Source organism: Oncorhynchus nerka, unplaced genomic scaffold (assembly GCF_034236695.1).
Source record: "Oncorhynchus nerka isolate Pitt River unplaced genomic scaffold, Oner_Uvic_2.0 unplaced_scaffold_7031, whole genome shotgun sequence".
Lineage (NCBI taxonomy): Eukaryota > Metazoa > Chordata > Actinopteri > Salmoniformes > Salmonidae > Oncorhynchus > Oncorhynchus nerka.
Window position 1 is genome coordinate 1 of NW_027034284.1, and position 7704 is coordinate 7704.

General features: G+C 40.0%; 2 long non-coding RNA genes across 2 annotated transcripts; both read right to left on the minus strand.

The window, feature by feature from the left end:
• Positions 1–7: 7 nt before the first annotated feature.
• Positions 8–3512, minus strand: LOC135566140 (uncharacterized). Its single transcript, XR_010461984.1, has 3 exons — positions 3327–3512; positions 2528–2734; positions 8–189 (listed from the first exon to the last, which is right to left on the minus strand). It is a non-coding gene; the product is annotated as an uncharacterized LOC135566140 (long non-coding RNA).
• Positions 3513–3642: 130 nt separating this feature from the next.
• On the minus strand, positions 3643–4576 carry LOC135566141 (uncharacterized). The gene is made up of 3 exons (XR_010461985.1): positions 4477–4576; positions 4273–4368; positions 3643–3739 (listed from the first exon to the last, which is right to left on the minus strand). It is a non-coding gene; the product is annotated as an uncharacterized LOC135566141 (long non-coding RNA).
• Between the last annotated feature and the right edge of the window lie 3128 nt (positions 4577–7704).

Below are 7704 nucleotides of genomic sequence, written 5' to 3' on the forward strand. Positions count from 1 at the left end.
TTTTGTCCCCTTTTCTGACCACTTCTTCTTTCTTGTCAACCTGCTTTCTATCCTTTTCTACTTGGTCGGTATTGTCCTTGCAGAGGTTGGCCATTTCACTGTGAGAGAATGGAGGCAGAGTGCAGGTAAGAACCTGGCATGGCTCGTCAGCATTCACCATTACGTTGAGAGAATGATCCAAGTTCAATTCTGTGAGAAAATACAGGAGAACAGATATAACCACCATACAGTGAGGGAAAAAAGTGTTTGATCCCCTGCTGATTTTGTACGTTTATCCACTGACAAAGAAATTATCAGTCTATAATTTTAATGGTAGGTTTATTTGAACAGTGAGAGACAGAATAACAACAAAAAATCCAGAAAAACACGTCAAAAACACGTCAAATATTGCGTTTTAATGAGGGAAGTATTTGACCTCCTGCAAAACATGACTTAGTACTTGGTGGCAAAACCCTTGTTGGCAATCACAGAGGTCAGACGTTTCTTGTAGTTGGCCACCAGGTTTGCACACATCTCAGGAGGGATTTTGTCCCACCCCTCTTGCAGATCTTCTCCAAGTCATTTAGGTTGAGGCTGACGTTTGGCAACTCGAACCGTCAGCTCCATCCACAGATTTTCTATGGGATTATGGTCTGGAGACTGGCTAGGCCACTCCAGGACCTTAATGTGCTTCTTCTTGAGCCACTCCTTTGTTGCCTTGGCCGTGTGTTTTGGGTCATTGTCATGCTGGAATACCCATTTACGACCCATTTTCAATGCCCTGGCTGAGGGAAGGAGGTTCTCACTCAAGATTTGACGGTAGATGGCCCCGCCCATCGTCCCTTTGATGCGGTGAAGTTGTCCTGTTCCCTTAGCAGAAAAACACCCCCAAAGCATAATGTTTCCACCTCCATGTTTGACGGTGGGGATGGTGTTCTTGGGGTCATAGGCAGCATTCCTCCTCCTCCAAACACGGCGAGTTGAGTTGATGCCAAAGAGTTCCATTTTAGTCTCATCTGACCACAACACTTTCACCCAGTTGTCCTCTGAATCATTCAATGTTCATTGGCAAACTTCAGACGGGCATATATATGTGCTTTCCTGAGCAGGGGGACCTTGCAGGCGCTGCAGGATTTCAGTCCTTCACGGCGTAGTGTGTTACCAATTGTTTTCTTGGTGACTATGGTCTCAGCTGCCTTGAGATCATTGACAAGATCCTCCCGTGTAGTTAAGGGCCGATTCCTCACCGTTCTCATGATCATTGCAAATCCACGAGGTGAGATCTTGCATGGAGCCCCAGGCCGAGGGATATTGACAGTTCTTTTGTGTTTCTTCCATTTGCGAATAATCACACCAACTGTTGTCACCTTCTCACCAAGCTGCTTGTCTTGTAGCCCATTCCAGCTTTGTGTAGGTCTACAATCTTGTCCCTGACATCCTTGGAGAGCTCTTTGGTCTTGGCCATGGGGAGAGTTTGGAATCTGATTGATTGATTGCTTCTGTGGACTGAGAAACTGAGATTAGGAGCACTCCTTTAAGAGTGTGCTCCTAATCTCAGCTCGTTACCTGTATAAAAGACACCTGGGAGCCAGAAATCTTTCTGATTGAGAGGAGGTCAAATACTTATTTCCCTCGTTAAAATGCAAATCAATTTATAACATTTTTGACATGCATTTTTCTGGATTTTTTTGTTGTTATTCTGTCTCTCACTGTTTAAATAAACCTACCATTAAAATTATAGACTGATCTTTTCTTTGTCAGTGGGCAAACATACAAAATCAGCAGGGGAGCAAATACTTTTTTCCCTCACTGTATATATAACCACCATATATATATATATATTGTAAAGGGTTGGTCTCATGTTTCATGAGCTGAATTAAAAGATCCCAGAAATGTTCCACATACACAAAAAGCTTATTTCTCTCAAATGTTGTGCACACATTTGTTTACATCCCTTTTAGTGAGCATGCATCTTTTGCCAAGATCATCCATCGACCTGAAAGGGGTGGCATATCAAGAAGCTGCTTAAACATTACGATCATTACACAGGTGCACCTTGTGCCATGGAAAATAAAATGCCACTCTAAAATGTGCATTTTTGTCACATAACATAATGCCAAAGATGTCTCATGTTTTGACATCCGGCTTCTTCACCTGTGGGATCGTCTGAGACCAGCCACCCAGACAGCTGATGAAACTGAAGAGTTTATTTCTGTCTGTAATGAACCCCATTTGTGGGGAAAAACTCATTCTGATTGGCTGGGCCTGGCTCCCAAGTGGGTGGCCACTCATGGCTGCGCCCTGCCCAGTCATGTGAAATCCATAGATTAGGGCCTGATGAATTTATTTAAATTGACTGATTTCCTTATATGAACTGGAACTCAGTAAAATCGTTGAAATTGTTGCGTTAACATTTTTGTTCAGTATATAAATTCGAATTTAGATGCTATATTAGTCTAACAATGGATCAGTGTTTGACCTTTTTTATTTTCCTTACCATCACAGGGTACTGGAGTAACCAACACTGAGGTTTCTGCAGGTGACATACCTTCCTGTTCCTGTGATGTTGACAGTCCTAGATCCTCCAAACATCTATCAGTGCCTTCATCCAGGATTTCATTGTGGTCTTCATCGTCATCTGAGAATGGCCTCACATTGTCAGAGTTGTCTGGTTCGTAGTTAATAATAACTCTGATTATTGGAGGGAGGGACAGTGTGGACAGGATGGTATCTGTGGTGTAATTAGAGACATGACCTGGGTAGGAGAGAACATCATTAAATTCACCTACTGTATATTGCCAAGTTAAAAAGACAAGTGGTATCCTATATGACTCTGTTCTTCATATCCATCATCTGGATGAAGACATAGGGCTCGATTTAATCCGATCCACTTTAGCCAACATCCACATAGTGCTTTGGCAGTGTCGGAGGTAGAACTGCGTTAGAGCTGTCAAATCCTTAAGTGGCTCCCGGCATTACACCTAAAACGGACATTGCCATTGGGTTCACGGAGTCGCATTAACAAAAATCCCATGCAACCTTGTTTACAAGTTGGAACACTGGAATGTGAGATGTAATCTATACCTCAATTAGGATGACAGAAATCCTCATCATTTAGTTGAATGATTTCTCAATTCGAGCATAATTATTTCTATATAGGCTGCACTTTCTCGCTCAGAACTTCGAACGCTTGGCAGGTGTGGCTTCATGACCATGATCGGAAGAGCAGCTTCTCACCGATTTGACGGCTCCAACACAGTTACACCTCCGATACCGCCAAAATGTCCGCTTATGCTGGTGTCTGCCATCGCAGGTTAATGGTTGATCTGATTGAATCTAGGCCTTACTATTGTTCAGGTTTACATGATGCTGATGGTGCTGCAACACTGTCTTCAGTTGTTCAGGGTCAAAGACAGTCTGCCCACATTCCTCCAGGACAGAGGGGGCAGCACTGAGCCATGCTGTTGTCTAAGAGGAGCAGGGCAGGGGGAATACAGTACATTAAAAAGTTCAAAAGTGTTTTTACCAGCCACTTGAGGTTTGAACAAGTTTTGAAATGACCAAAAACACCATTCAATTCATCTGTAGAGCCACATGACGTGATGTTCCGTCAATCTTTTAGAACTGAGATGTTTTTCCTCAGTACCCCTGCGTGAGGGTCTGGTACAGGCAGCAGCTCTTCCAGTCTGGAGAGGAACTCCCACACCAGTGTCTGCAGTGCTGTGTCATACCGAGGGCCATAGTGGACTGAGAACACCTCCTGTGAAATAGACAATTTAGCATGAAATGGGTCTAGTCTCCATTAAAGACGCACTCCAGCTTTGGAACTTTTCCTGTTGAGAAACAATATCCCAAGTATAAGTATGGAAATTCGCACACTTAAGGGTAAAAACAAAACAACAAAAACCTTTTGAGCAAATAGTGTTTTTTACACAACTAAAAACTTCATGGAGGCCATTCGAGCAGTTGAGTTGGTCTGATGTTGTCAACCTCTCCCTTGCTTGGGGAACAATGGAGGAGCAAAAACATAAAATAAAAAGGCCCGACCGCACCCCCCCCACTTGTACTATGTCATACCTGGATCACCTGTTGAGATGTGCCTTTTGTTAAGTAAATTAGGTGATCAAGTATGTGAAAAGGAGACTGGCGTGCCACTTTACAAGATCTTTAGGGTATTCTGAATGCAGAAGAAGGATACTTACCTTTAATCTAAGTAGATGATGTTCAACTAGTCTATTTAATAAATAGATTCAAGCAAAAGGATCAAAGAACTCTAGAGAGAAAGTTCCTCACCTGGAAGAAATGCTCCCTCTCAGAAGGGTCTCCCAGCAGTGTTTGGACTAGCTCCACAAAGTTAGAATCTGCAGCCTCCAATTCATCACCATGACTCTGTCATTAGGCGCAAACAAAACATCAGACAAATGTACAGGAGTGGATCTTTCAGAAATAATGTTCTTCCCAGTGTCTCATTCATAAAGTGTTGCCAATTTAACTAACCTCTTTGTGTAAAGATTTTTCTGTCAATGTGTGGATTATGTCCAGGTGGGCCTGGATGGTCAGGAGGTCAGCTGTGCCCGCACTGCGACACAACTCTAAAACCATCTGGAACAGAGGTGGATATGTGAAAATCAGACTAGTGACAGATGTACAGTAATTGCAGCTAGTAGCTGCCCATCGTTCGCTCCATCATAAGACTTTCCCCTCCCAACCCTCAATATTTACACCTCTCACCCTTTGCTCTCAGTCCCAGGATGAGTTGGGTCCTCTGCCTGGAGCTCAGCAGCTCTGGAACCATCTCTGTCACCAAAGTCACAAATTCTCCAGCTTCCCATACTGCATCACATTACGCTGTTGAGTCACTTGCCACATGAAAGCGCACATCAGGCGCTAGAGGTGGAACCAGGAGACGAAGGAGAACAGAGGGAGACCTGTCACCGAATTGAAAAGAGCAATTAACAATTAAACAGATAAACAAATAATAAATTCAAAATCGACTGATCCCATAACTCAGCTAGTAAATATATCCCATAACTCAGCTAGTAATATATATCCTATAACTCAGCTAGTAATATATATATAATCAGCTATATATCCCATAACTCAGCTAGTAATATATATCCCATAACTCAGCTAGTAATATATATCCCATAACTCAGCTAGTAATATATATCCCATAACTCAGCTAGTAATATATATCCTATAACTCAGCTAGTAATATATATCCCATAACTAATATATATCCCATAACTCAGCTAGTAATATATATCCCATAACTCAGCTAGTAATATATATCCCATAACTCAGCTAGTAATATATATCCCATTGCTAGTAATATATATCCCATAACTCAGCTAGTAATATATATCCTATAAAGCTAGTAATATATATCCTCAGCTAGTAATATCCCATAACTCAGCTAGTAATATATCCTATAACTCAGCTAGTAATATATATCCCATAACTCAGCTAGTAATATATATCCCATAACTCAGCTAGTAATATATATCCCATAACTCAGCTAGTAATATATATCCTATAACTCAGTTAATAATATATCCCATAACTCAGCTAGTAATATATATCCCATAACTCAGCTAGTAATATATATCCCATAACTCAGCTAGTAGTAATATATATCCCATAACTCAGCTAGTAATATATATCCCATAATCTAGCTAGTAATATATATCCCATAACCTCAGCTAGTAATATATATCCCATAACTCAGCTAGTAATATATATCCCATAACTCAGCTAGTAATATATATCCCATAACTCGCTAGTAATATATCCCATAACTCAGCTAGTAATATATATCCCATAACTCAGCTTAGTAATATATATCCCATAACCTAAGCTAGTAATATATCCACAAACTAGCTAGTAATATATATCCCATAACTCAGCCCATAACTCAGCTAGTAATATATCCTTAGCTAGATAACTCAGCTAGTAATATATCCCATAACTCAGCTAGTAATATATATCACATAATCAGGCTAGTAATATATATCACATAACTCAGCTAGTTAGTAATATTACAAGCTATGTGTAGGTAGACTATAGGACATATTTGAATGATCCATGTAAACAAAACAAAATGTAATGAGTCATGACATATCATTTTCTACATTTAACTACTGCTATGTGATAAGCAATGCATGACAAAGCAGCAAAACTAACCTTTGTTCTGATGTTGATCAATAATGTTATCCATGGCTAGTTTGCAAAGCAAAAGCCCCCGAAACAAGCTAGCTAAAAAGTTTGATGTTAACGTTAGATAGTGACCAAGCCTAGCGTTATATTAAAGCGATTGCAAACGTAAATAAAAAGTTGACATATGTACTCAAGCTAACAATACCCTAGTTAGCTAAGATAAATAAAACCGTTTTGTACAGAGGGTGCTAGATCCAGTGTCTCGACAGCAACACTAAAAAGGTACTTCCAGGTCATGGATTTCGGAAAACATTTCTAAATAAAGGTCCCCACGTTACGTAATAGTATAAATGCGTCAATAACCAGTGATTATTAATGATATATGAAAAATAGTTGTCTGAACATGAACAATGATTAACATTTTTTCATAATTAAGGGACATTTTTGATTAAAAGTGGGTTTTAAAACATTGCTGATACCTGTATACGAATACACATTGGCTTACATAACAAAAAAACTATTCTTGGTGCCACAGTGAAAGTATTATAGGAAACACCTGTAGGGTCTGTACAGTGTATTTCATAAGACTGGAATAATACGGAGTGTTGTTGGTTTTTGGTCAAACAGCTTAAAGTGGGGTTGCCTGGACAATATATATTGTACAAATATAGCACTGTACAGGAAAAACGATTTATTGTGTGTCCATACTACCAGGGGTACCACTAGAGTCCCTAGAATACAAACAGGTGAGTTTGACATTTGAACAGTGATACATATCAGCACCATGGACAGCTACCCTTTAGAATGTTATGTTGTCACTGTCAGCCTAGCTCCAAACATCTGGCAAATATGTGTCCCAAAAGCATAAGATTTTAGTCAGTGCAAGACCACACACTGGTTAAGAAAAAAACGTTACTACTGGTAAATAAACCGGGTGGAAAATACTTAGTTGGGATTCTACTAACCAAATATGTTCCGTTTTGGAGGGGGATGTCAAACAGCTGCTGGTTATTTCTCTGTCTTTCTTGTAATGCCTACATTAAATGCTGCATGCTATATTAACTCAACTATTTGTTTTTTTCTACCCTGTGAAATAATTCCATACATGACTTTCATGCACTCTTGCTTTGCGCTAATGGATTTTCCAAATACCAATTATTAGCAGGTGATTAGTTAAGAAGCCGCCTGCAACAACGATGGAGTGTCATACCTGTATGACTGACACGCTTATACATTGTATTGCTAGTACAACAAGGTGATATCAAACAAAATGGTACAAACAGAGAATGTAAATGAGGCTCAGGTTCAAACCTCTGGCCTCTGGAGAGTTTAAACTGCTCAGCAAGACCCTCAGACATACTTTTGAGATAAAGAACATTAATTTTCATCCTGATGTAGCCAAGAGTTCATATGAGGAAGTGTCAGTTGTGCAGCTCAATCTAAATCTCAGACACCCAAGATATTGGAATGAATACTACCACTTAGAGACAGAAAGTTATGGTAGTGGTTTATTTGATGAGGAAATCGTAAGCTTTGTGACAACTAAGCATGTAACTGAAATGTTTTTTT